This window comes from Otolemur garnettii, unplaced genomic scaffold (assembly GCF_000181295.1).
Source record: "Otolemur garnettii isolate 467f Iridium unplaced genomic scaffold, OtoGar3 scaffold00178, whole genome shotgun sequence".
In the NCBI taxonomy this organism is placed as follows: Eukaryota; Metazoa; Chordata; class Mammalia; order Primates; family Galagidae; genus Otolemur; species Otolemur garnettii.
The window spans coordinates 2,118,441-2,131,275 of record NW_003852573.1 but is presented as its reverse complement, the minus strand read 5'-3'; the positions used below and the strand labels follow the sequence as shown (position 1 = coordinate 2,131,275).

General features: G+C 44.8%; 1 long non-coding RNA gene across 1 annotated transcript; it reads left to right on the top strand.

Annotated features, from left to right (window-relative positions):
• Positions 1–5,987: 5,987 nt before the first annotated feature.
• Positions 5,988–10,144, top strand: LOC111728672. Its single transcript, XR_002775897.1, has 3 exons — positions 5,988–6,145; positions 8,764–8,919; positions 9,929–10,144. It is a non-coding gene; the product is annotated as an uncharacterized LOC111728672 (long non-coding RNA).
• Positions 10,145–12,835: the final 2,691 nt, after the last annotated feature.

Below are 12,835 nucleotides of genomic sequence, written 5' to 3'. Positions count from 1 at the left end.
GAGTATTTACCTAGGAGTAGCACTTACTGTAAAGTTTTAAATGCCTAAGTCGTGTGCTTACAATTGCCTTGTCTAAATTTAAAATAAGTCTGAGGTTTTAAATGTTTTTGCCCTTAAGAAACTTAATTGGATACAATTGGTCACTAATACAGTGACTCTTGCTTGTAAGTATTTCATTGTTCTGTAGTACAAATCTCTTAGCTTTGTAAAAATTCATCACTGTGATGTCTATATTCTTTTTTCCTTTTTATTCTACTTACTAGTATATGAGCTGGCTGTCATTTTCCCACTTCTTGTCCACTAAATAAAATAGTCTTTAGTTTTCTTGTATCTATGTCTCCTGCATTTGTTTGTGTCTGAGTTGGAGGAAGTAGTGCTAATGATTTGTAGGCGTTCATTGTAGGTTACAGGCTAGGGATGAAAACCTGGATCTGATGCTCAGGAGAGCAGCCTTTTGCTTTTAAGCCGTGTGGTGCTTTACCACCCAGCTCATTAATCCACATAAGCCAGTGGCCCTTAAATGGGTAATTTTGCTCCTCAGGGGACATTTGGCAAAGTCTGTAGATGTTTTTTATTATCTTGATGGGAGCAGGATGCTACTGGCTGCTAGTGGGTACAGGCCAGGGACCAAACATTCTAAATGTACAGGGTAGCCCCCCACAACAAAATGTCAGTGGGTCTTTATCATCCCAAAAGACACAATCCCAAATGCCATAATCCCGTGTTGAAATCCTGAAAGATTAAAATTCCAAACATTTAAAATCCTCAAAATCATAATCCTGAAAGATTAAAATCTCAAATGCTAAAATCCTGAAAGCTGAATTCTGGGGAGGGAATTAGTGCATTTCACTTGTACACAGGATGGTTGCATCATGTTAGGTGGAACTATTACCTTGTTATTATCTTTATTTGGAAATTAAGTATGGTGTAAGGAGATGTATGTTGGTGCCAAGTTGACAAGGGGTGGATGTGTGCATTTAATTTTAGGTATCAGCTTGACTGGATTAAGGAATACCTAGAAACCTTGGTAAAGCATTATGTTGGGTGTGTCTGTGAGAGTGTTTCTAGAGATTAATGTGGGAGCCTGAGTAGACTAGGTGGGGAAGATCTGCCTTCCATGCTTAAAGGGTTTTGAAGATCACAGAAGTGAAAATGAAGGAGAAAAATACAGGAAATCTTCCTGCTAACCTATTGGATCATGTACAATTTCTGCTTCTTCACACAGCACCATTCCTGCCTTCAAAGAAGACGCCCTTCAGGGAATAAAAAGAATTCCACACACTCGATGACCCTCTGAACCAAAGACACTTGCTGATGTGAAGGTTCCCCCAGTGTTATAAAACACATTGAATGATTACTCTTGATTAGGAATTTGTCAAAGAAGACAGACTTCTTATATTTACCACTAAATCTAACAGAAAAGGTAGCACATGCTTCACTTTGGCTGATAGATGCCCCTCCCCCCTTTTTTGAGACAGAGTCTCACTTTGTTGCTCCCAGTAGTTGCTGTGATGTTACAGCTCACAGCAACCTCAAACTCTTAGGCACAAGCATCAGCCTCCCAAGTAACTGGGACTACAGGCACCCACCACAACACCTGGCTGTTTTTTTTAGAGACAGAGTCTCGCTTTTGCTCAGGCTGGTCTCAAACTCTTGAGCTCAAGGGATCCACCTGCCTTGGCCTCCCAGATATGGCACTTTCAAAACTATCCCTACTGGTTTTCATCAAATATATACAAATATACAATTCATGCCCCAATTGGATCCAGAAATTCTAGAACTTACCCCTTCAGTTTATATATTAATGACTGGAAAAAGCAAAGCACTTTATAAAATGGTTGTTAACTAAATCCCCAAACTATAATGGCAGATTTGGAATTAGGTGTGATCAAGGCTTCTAAAAGAGAATTTCAAAGTGTTACCAATGAAGTTTGTTTTTTTCATTTGGCCCAATGCACTGGGCAGAAAATTCAGATGAGTGGATTAACCATAAGATATGGCAACAGTAAAAACTTCAGCTTAGGATACATCATTTGCCTGCATTGACATCCTCCAGCAGATGACATTCCAGGAGCTTTTAATGGATTAAAATTGCATTTTCCCAAAGAAGCCAGCAAAGTTACTAACTGGTTTGAAAATAAGTATGTGTGTGATAAGATAAGAAGACACTTATGCAACGATGTTCCTTTTCAGTCATCCATGTTTTTTCTTCCAAATTCGTGGTCTGTGTATGAATGCATGGGGAATGGATTTCCATGTACCCAAAATGACATACAAGCATGGCACAGGAGATGGGTAAATTTAATAGGGAATGCTCATCTCAGCATATCAAATCACAGAAGAATTTCAAAAGAGCCTTACCACGTAAGAGAATGAATGTGAATGTAGTCTCTGAGGAGAGCCATGCCCTAAAAGAGAAAAAGCAGCTATTTATAGTGATGCAAGTCTTTAAAATATAGTTGATCATCATGAAAGTTGGCCAGCCCTTAAGGACTATGCAATAGCTCTATGCAATTGCCCATAATTCATTCCTGTAATACTTCTCATGTCGAATTTTCTTTTTAGGGTTTTTTTTTTTTTTTAGCTTTTTCCTTTTTCTTTTAAATTGTCAGCACTACTTTTTTTCTTTCAACTCACTATGCTATGTATTTCATCTCTGCATCATTTTCAAGACTGGAGGTATAAATTGTGTAGAGTCATTGGAGAATTCTAATTCATTTTATACATTTTTTTGCAAACTGGACTTCATGAAAGAGCATTATCGCAATGCTGCCTTTGTATATAAGCATTGTGCATGTACACAAAAACGTTGACATTTCCTCAATAAATGAAAATGAAATGTTCATTTCAATAAATGAAATGTACATCTGCATTTGTGAAAGATAAAATGTCTCTACATCCTAGCTCTTTGGGTGATTGCACATGTGTTGGTAACCAGTCTCAGTTTTTGATAGATTTGGTCAAAAGACTTAGGTTGTTCGTCACAGTGTTTCGGATGACTGCAGTTATAAAGCTAGCACAGAGCACAATTATCAGCCATGGTGATCTGTGTTTCTACATTGCCCCTTTTGACCTATTTCTCTATGAATATAGTTTGCTCATAACTGATATGCCTGTCAAATTGTCATTAGTTTACCCGAGTGTTTATGCTTACAAAATATGTCATTATTGCCTATTTTTAAATGTAAAGTGGCTTATGAAGTATTTTTTCTGAAATAAATCCCCTTTTAAAGTTGTAAATAAACATCCTTTAAAGACTTTTTAAATTGTTTTTTCCAGAATTATATTTTTGGGGAGTTGATCTTCCAGAATAGTGATTTTAGGGGTTTTAGATATTAAGGATTTTGATCTTTCAGGATTTCAACATTTGGGTTTATGGCATTCAGGATTGTGTCTTTGGGGATGATGATTGATTTGCAATGTCAATAGTGCCATTTTTTTTTTTTTTAATAGCGCCACTCTTGAGAAACCTAATGTAAGCTCAGATTTGCTGGGATATACCTCATTCTTGAAGGAAAACTTTTTGGATTTTGATGGATTTTTTCTCGCAATATGTTTAACTTTTTTTTTTTGTTGAGACAGGCCTCAAGCTGTCCCCCTGGGTAGAGTGCCGTGGCATCTCAGTTCATAGCAACCTCCAACTCCTGGGCTCAAGCGAGTCTCCTGCCTCTGCCTCCCAAGTAGCTGGGACCACAACTCCCGGCTATTTTTTGGTTGCAGCCGTCATTGTTGTTTGGCGGGCCCGGGCTGGATTTGAACCCGCCACCTTGGGTGTACGTGGCTGGCGCCTTAGCCACTTGAGTCACAGGCGCCGAGCCTTGTTTAACTTTTAATATGAATTAGTTTCTGCTATGCCCAGGTGATGTTTTCCTGATAATGCTAATCCTTTTAGCTTCATGAATTAAGACCCAATTATGAAGGGTTAATAGGAAAAAAGAAGAAATAGCTCCTTCATATCTGTGGGTTTGTAGTTTGGTAATGTAGTTTCATCAAAGACATATGATATTGTCCAAACACAATCAGAACCTGTTCACCATGCCTGTGTGGTATATCGAGAGATTAGTCCTAGTGGGACCACCTTGATGTAAGTGTTGAGCACAACTCTGAGCTATATAATTTGCAATGCCCAGTACAAAATGAGAATGTGAGGCTCTCATTTAAAAACTAGGAAACAATCACCACGAGGTACCTACAAAACTTTTTCTTTTCTTCCCGTGTTTATCTGTTTATTGTGGGGTTGTTAGCTATTTAATGTTCTAAGTAGAGAAAAATTAAAATTTTAAATTGCAAGCATAACTATACCATTCATTTTTATATTGTACAATGCCGATTTTAAATGCAAATAGCAGAGCATTTAGCTCATAGATGGAGTTTCAGAAATGATTCCATTCATAACTTATCACTCCTCCCCAGTGAGTTCCTCAAGCTGGCCAGAAGAGACAGACACATCAGACCCTCAGGCATTTGGGAACCTGTGATTCTGGCACTTGCTTGGTTCTTCCTCCCTTAGGTCATACCTACTAACTGCTGGTCTGGAGCAATCAAGCCAGGCCTCTTCCTTTCCACAGGCCCACCCACTGCCCCAACTCACGGCAGCCAGGCCACCCCCAAAGATCTTTAATCTTCAGGCTGGATCTTTGTACCCAGATCAGGGTATCTGAATGGAGCTGCCAGCTGGGGCAGGAGGGAAATGGGTTGGGGCCAGCTGCTACCATGTCATGTCCTGAGGTGTTCTGGGGCTTAGACACCTAACATTGACCCTTTCCTTGCTTGTACCCAGGCCCTTGTTGGGAGCAGAGTGTGGTGCAGTGGTCCGGGAAGGGGAGGCTTGGGGGCTTCTGTACACTAGGGGCACAGCAGCTCAGAGAACCATGCTGGGGTGTCTAGGGATGACAGGAGGCAGGACCATGAGTGAGCAGACGTGCTGAGCACCCCCTGCACACATACACACCATCGTCCCATTGGACTTCATTCACAAAACAGAGATTCAAAGATACAATCCCTGTATTAAGAGTTTCAAGATTGCAGCCACAGATCATTAGACCTCAGCTGCTGGGCCCTTCAGAATGCCTGGTCTTTCTTCATGCAGGGTCCTGGCCACTTGCCTGTGAAACAACCCTTTCCTTAGGTAACTCCCTGCCTACCTTAGAAAAGTTTCCATTTTGAAATGGCTGGCGTGCTGAGTAGTGCTAGTCCAATTTTCCCCATCCCAGACTCCACCTTTATTTTCATTTGTTCTTTGATTCAATCTACAGTTATTGAGCATCTGCTATGAGCCAGGCACTGTTTTAGGTGCTGAAGATACAGCAGTGAGGAAACACGGAAAGTCCTGCCCGTATTGCCCATTCAAATGGGCAAGACAGTAAACAGCTAAGGACCACGCAGGGCGTGTCAGTGATGAGCGTGGAGGAGGAGAGTAACGTGGGAGGGGCAGGGAAGGCTGGCTGACCAGCTTGGAAGGGGTGGTGATTAGGGGTGCAGCTAACAGTGGGAGGTTGGGGTGCGGATGGGGTGGCGAAGAACAGAGAAAAGGGTGAGCAAACAGGGAAAGCAATAGGCAGGATTTGGGGGCAAAGGCTTAGAAACCAAGCAGACACATTTTTAATGTGATTGTGCATCTCTTCTCTCTGCTCTGAAGCCAACAAAACCTTGTTTCCTGTTCACGAAAGCTGGAACATCAGGCGTGTTTGGGCGGTGATGGTAGATTAGAGGGGCATCCCTCAGATGGGCCCAGGAGCAGCGGGTTCCTCCCTAATGGTGTTTCTTCTGCATCACTTAATATCTTTCTAAGATGTTCGGCTGGACACCAGCACCATCCTTCCCCATTACCTGCTTAAGCAATGAGTTTAACCACCCATACAGGCGATTGGACAAGGATCCGCGGGTGCGCTGACAGACAAGACCACAAGGTGGCGCTGAGGTCCTGTTAGCCCAGCTGCCCACCCCGCCCGAGCAACCTGGCTACCCCACGGGGGTCGGACGCGGCGCCTCGGCTGGACGCCTGCACCCTTCACCATACCCCTGGGAAGCAGGTATCATTCCTGTCACATCTGGCACCGGGAGACCGACTCGGAGATCACAGCTCTCCAAAGCTTATGCTCTTGACAGTAACCCTTAGCTGCCTGACTCCACGAGACATTTAAAGGTTGGTTTTGCTCCCCAAACCGTGTACTTTTCCGCGTCACAGGTTACGGGTGATAATCTCTGACTTGACTCAAGACATTTGAGTGACTGAGGAAGGTGACGCAGAGCCAGGGTGTTAAGCTCCATGGACTGCCCAGATCTTCATGTAGGAGAGATGGTGTAGGGTGGGGAAGGGAGGAGTTGTCAAGGGACTCCAGTAGGACCCGGTAACGGTGGATCTAGAGTGGCTCCCAGCTCTGCTCAGCATTGTCACAGCAGGGCTTCCTAGTTCCCCCAAAGCCCAGGCAGGATGCCTGTTCCCCCAGGGCCACCTCACTTAGACCTGCCCTCCCCGGAAGAACTTTATGTTTCTGGAGGACCTTCCTCCTTCCAGGACAAAGCCCTTTCCCTTTCCCTTAGGAAGCTAGTTCCCACAAACACTTATGGTTATGAGATGGGTGCCAGCAACTTCATCACCCCCGTAAGATGGATACCGCCTGCGACCGCCCTGCACCAGGGGGCTGTGTAGGATAAAAGATGAAAGCACAAAAAAGATGAGACCATCTTGACTCTGAAATGGTGACAGGCACCATTACTCTCAGATCAGTCCGGATCGGGCCAGAACAGGACAAGAGAAGAACCAATGGGCCAAGTACTGTCATAATAAGAGTTAACGAGCAAAGTGCTGAGACAAATTGTTTTACTTATCCCTTAGTTGCTAGATCTGCATTATGTTACTTTATTGTTATCTAACTGCCCCTTATGTTACCCTTTGGCTAAACCGCTAAATTGCAAGGTTTGTTTCTGTAAACAAGGCCATCGTGACCCCATGCTCACTTTTTGCTCCTTTTGCCACCTTCTTTTTGCTTCTAATTGCTAACTTTCAGACCACCTGTTCAGCCTGTTGCCAACGTTTAGAGTAGAAAAACCCCAACTTCAGACCCCTCAATGCTCTCTCAGTCTGCTTTAGACTTTGCTGAGACAGTCCCGCAGTTAATAGAAGACTCCTTTTGGAAATTCTAATCTGAGTTGGTGGTCCTATATCTCTCCCCGTAACAGTTACCTTCCTAGGCTGGGCTTGGGATGAATGCAAACGGTGATAGGAGGCAGTTGTTTAAAAAAAGAGAGAATCGAATTTGTATGTACCAGCAAGAAATGACTACGGTTCATTGTGAGTTGATGGCTGGGAAAATAGGGATCCATGCTGGATTGATGGATTTCACAGCAACTGGAGGATGAAGCCAGCCCTCCGAGAGGGGTGGGCTTGTTGGTTGCCAGCTACTGAAATGTAAGGCTCGTCTTTTCTCTGCCTCACTCACCCACCTCGGACCCCTCCCTGCTATCCTGGAAGAGCAGAGGTCAGCTGCTCAGGGCCCACAGGTTCCTCACTTATGTTTCTGACGCCACGACCACAGCAGGGGCTCTGGGGCTCCACAGCTCTACTCAATCCTGGACAATGGAGCTGATGATCATGTGACTCCCTATGACCACCCAAATCCCTGCTCTAACTTTCTCTGAGACAACACACTGGCTGTCTTGATCAACTGAGTGTTCACGGGAAATGTTTACAGCACTGATTTTATTTACTACATTAAAAAAAAATCAGTCTTTCTTTAAATTATGAAGTGATAGGCCCGGTACAGTGGCTCATCCCTGTAATCTTAGCACTTCAGGAGGCTAAGGTGGGAGGATCCCTTTAGCTCAAGAGTTCAAGACCAGCCTGAGCAAGAGGGAGACCCTGTCTTTACTAAAAAAAAAAACAGAAAAATTAGCTGGGTGTGGTGACAGGTGTCTGTCATTCCAGCTACCTGGGAGGCTGAGGCAGGAGGATTACTTAAACCCAGGAATTTAAGGTTGCTGGGAGCTTGGATGCCAGCTTGGATGCCACAGTACTCGAGCCTAGGCAACAGAGGGAGACTGTGTCTCAAAAAACAAAACAAAAAAAACCAACAAACCAATTATGATGTGATAACATTATTGTGAAAAATTCTAACAATATGGAAATGTACAGTGAAAATTGAAAAGCAAATTCTCCCTCACTGTAACTTCTCTCTCTCTCTCCTTAGTAGCTGTTAATAATTTGGTGTTTCTTTTCAGGCCTTGTGTGTGGAGGGGCTAGGAGTCAGGAGGGGTGTCGCTGTGTACAGGCTCTGTGTGTGTCTATGTATTCATGTGCCTGTGCATTGAAAACACACTCACAAATGGGATCTTAGTACACATACTGTTCCTTAATTTGCCTTTTTCAATTAAAAATCCTTTCCTTTTGGTACATGTAAATTTCCTTCATTCTTTTCCAAGCAGTTGTTCTGTGGCATCCCTGGCCTTCCTCCCCTGTCCATTGCCGGAGGCAGACTTACCTCCAGCCTTTATCTAGAGCTTCCTTATCTAGATCAGCCATCGAGGTGGGGGATACACATTGCACAACCCCACAAAGCAGTTCACCTGCTCCAGTCACAGAATCGCTGGCCCCCGCTCTATTCTTCAGAACCTCGTGATCAGTTACCTGGGGATATGGATACACATAAAGAAGGCTCCCAACCAGGGTTTGGCTGTCTGAAAGGCTTGTGTTTGATTGACACAGAGTCTTAGGGCTTGGTTCAAATCTGACCCAAATCTCCCCTCTGCTCCTTCTCCACACAGAGCTGGCCTGCTTGCTGTGAGGACAGTGGTTCCTGCTGGGGTCCAAACCCTGAACACAGAATGGAGTCGCCCTGACTTTGACATCCCGCAGCTTCCCCAGAGCTGGGCTTGTTTGTTCTACCTCTCTGAACTTTGGCTTACTCATCTGCAAATACGGTAACACAGTGATAAAGCTTAAGCAGGATAAACTGTAGTGAAGAGCCTAGAACAGTACCTGCCTATAAATTAATTCTACTTGACTTTAGGAAAGATTTAAAGTGGCTTGTAAGAATATGGTTATAATATATATAATATATATGGTTATTATTATAACCATAAGAAAATGTGTACACAGTAGAACCTCTGTTAAGTTGACCACCCAAGGGACTGTAACGAAGTTAAAAACATACAAAGGAGGTCAACATAAGGGATACTGTACTGATCCATTCATGTGATATAAGATACTGATCCATTCATGTGATATATGTCTGGTCTATGTAAATTGGGTCAACTTAAAGAGGTGGTCAGTGTAGGGAGGTGGTTAACTATGGAGGTTCTGTTGTACTAAAATTAAGGGGGAAAAAGACAATTTAGTATGAAGCCAGGGATCAGTTGAACACAAGGACTTGGATGCATAATTACGTACTTGTTGAGCTACAAACTTGACTCTAAGTTTCCTAGTGGCCAAAGCAAAAGGGGCAAATGGTTAGTCATTCCCTACAGCAGTGATTTTCAACCTGTGTGCCATGGCATACTAGTGTGCCGTGAGAGGATCTTCAAAACACAGGAAATATATTCCTTTTTTTACTCTTTTTTTTTTTTTTGATCAACATAATTTAAGCGTGCTGTGGAAGTTTAACCATAGGTTCACGTGTGCTGTGAGATAAAAACCACTGCGAGAGGCCCATAACATGAAGCCAGTGTACCTGCTCGGGAAATGTCGAGTGACTCTGGATCCTGAGGCAAGAGGGTTTCTCTCTTGCACCCTTATGCAGAGGACATTGTATGGGGGAAGGAGTGCCCATCACCTGGGACTCCCCTTCTTCCTGCCACCCTCCACACAGCCTGCCAGCACCGCCCCAAGCTCAAGTCGGCAAAAGCTATTGTAACTTGGAGAATATTTTTAAAAATATGTTTGTTTTTCTCTTTCACAGTTCTGTGTATTTCCCTCTTTCTCTACCCCCAGGTCCAAGAAGTATGCCTTGAGGAGATTAGGATTGTTACAGCAAGAACGTGGAGAGAAAGAAAAAGTTACTACTCAGCTGGTGACATCCACGGCGCTGAGGCAAGATATGTGTGTCTGCGGCGTGTGGAAGCTGGGCTTTGATGAGAAAGGCTTTCTGACGGGTAGAGGAGGGGTAATTGGTGGGACCACACCTACGGTGCATCTTACAAGGGTACATGCAAAATTTACTAAATGTAGAATATAAATGTCTTAATACAATAACTAAGAGGGTACCGTGAAGGCCATGTTAACCAGTTTGATGAAAATATTTCAGATTGTATATAAAACCAGCACATTGTACCCCATGAGTGCATTAAAAATGCACACAGCTATGATATAATAATAATAAAAAGATATGAAGAAAGATGTAGGCCTAGAGGACCAGACCATGGAGTCTGACATGAGGCAAGGAAGAAAGCCCCCAGGATGGGATGGAATCTCCCCTGACTCTAATGTACTCACTTATCACCTGGCACCATGTTAACAAGCAAATTCCAGTTCAGCACGTCCAGCCTAGGGCTTGAGTGTCTAATAAGCTCCCAGGCGACACTGGTGCTGCTTGTCCGAGGACCACTGTCTGGCAGCAAGTGTGTTAGGGATATTGGGACTAAAGTGAAAGGGATAAGAGCCCTCTCCAGGGATAAGGCCCAGGGGATTGCAGAAGGAGAGGGATTGAGATGGGGCCCTGGGTGGTCACGCTCATGTGTGCTAACCTTCCTACTCCAGGCTAAAGTCCCAGGATGGGGAGTAGGGAGAGTGAGGAACTGGGAAAAGTTGAACAGGTTGAGGAAAAAGGCAAAAACAGAGGTCTTCTGTGCCCTGACCCCCATTTAGAACTCTGGCACGTGGGAGGGGCAGGGTAGGAAAGAGCACCGTGCTGTGGAGAGAGGGAGTACTTGGCTTGACATTCCCAAGATGCCATGTAATGTGGAAGGGACTAGAAGACACTCAGCTTCCCACATGTCCCCATGGGGGCTTTCCAGTGAGAATCTGGCTGGGGACACAGGGCTACACGTGAGTCTTGGGCCGACTGGGAGTCATGACCATGCTTTACAGATCATCAGAGGTTTGGGGAACACAGGAGGTGTCCAGTGGGTTGTTTGTGCCAGGGAACGAGCTAGAGATTATATCTATCATGGATGCCAGTGGCAGTTGTCCCCAGGATGGCCAGGGACAGACTGGGTCAGTCCAGCTCATGTATCAGACAGTCATGTAGAGCAGAGAGCTGTGGGGACCCGTCCCCACCACTCCCTTGAGCAGTGACATGAGGACTTGGAAACTTACCAGGAGGGCCCAGGAGGGGTGAAATAGCTCATTAGAGTTGAACTTTGGATCCACTGAATATCCCAGACCAGTCTATTAATTAGCCTATTAATGTTTCACTAATCAGGTAGAGATTGTGGCAATATTAGATTCACTACAGGAAACAGAAACCACATCTATGCTTATCTGGGCAGCGTGTGTGCATTTTTTTGAGACATAATAAAGGTAATCTTTTTTTTTTTGACGGAGTCTCACTATGTCACCCTCAGTAGAGTGCCATGGTGTCACAGTTCACAGCAACCTCAAACACTTGGACTTAAGTGATTCTCTTATCTCAGCCTCCCAAGTAACTGGGACTACAGGCATCTGCCACAATGCCTGGCTATTTTTGGTTGTAGTTGTCGTTGTTTGGCAGGCCTGGGCTGGGTTTGAACCTGCCAGCTCCAGTGTATGTGGCTGACCCTCTAGCTGCTGAGCTACAGGCGCTGAGCCAAATTTTTATTTATTTATTTATTTTGAGATAGGGCCCCAATCTACTGCCTGGGCTAGAGTACAGTGGCATGATCATTGCTCACAGTAACCTCAGATGCTGGGCCCAAGTGATCCTCCTGTCTCAGCCTCCTGAGTAACGAGGAGTATAGGCCTGAGCCACCATGCCTGGCTAATTTTTCTATTTTTTATAGAGATGGGGCCTTACTATGTTGCTCAGGCTGGACTTAAACTCTTAGGCTCAAATGATTCCCCCACCTTGGCCTTCCAAAGTGCTGGGATTATAGGCATACGCCACCATGTCTGGCTGATAAAGGTAATCTGTAAAGCTGCTTAGTAAACTGTCCTCACTGCCAACTAAGACAGTGCACACCCTGAAGCCCCTTGATGGGATCAGCAAAGATGAAGAAACATGGAGCTACAAATCTGGGGAGGTGGGGGAGTTTCAGTGGAGGCAACCCTGGAAGACATTTGAGCAAAAGTTGGAAGGAGAGGAGATGGTCAGATTGATGGAGAGGGACCAGAGGAGGGATGTGAGAAGGCTCAGGCAGAGCATGGGGGAAGGGCTCCTTTATTTGTCCGAGTCTTTTATTAATCTCCTATTGTGTACCTGCCACTGATCCAGGAACTGGGAAGGAGAGGCTGAAAGGAGGACAGTGCACCCCACCTGCCCTCCAAATGGGAGCACTATAGGCAGAAGGCTCCGAGAGCCAGGTGTTCAAAACACTCCTGCACATCCTACCTCTGCCCTGCCCTTGGCCTGGGAGCACGGAAGACCAAAGCAGCATATCCCCAGGCAGATTTGTCCCAGGGAGAAGGAAGCAGCTGTTCGTATTTAGAAAGAGGTTCCCAGTGCCATGCTTTTTTGCCCTCTTCCCCCAGCACACAGAGTTCACACTGGGGTAGGAGGACAGGTGGCAGCTCCTACTGGGAGCAGGAGGATGGCAACTCGGAAGGCCTTTCAGATCTCTCTCATAAGGCACATGGCTTTATTACTACATTTTGCAGAAGTTTTCAGTTGCAGATTCACTTCCATTGAATGTAACCCCTCATTTCAGGGGAGAGCCAGTGGGTGGAGGGCAGAGAGGAGGGCTGGCCTGTCAGGCACTTACCTGG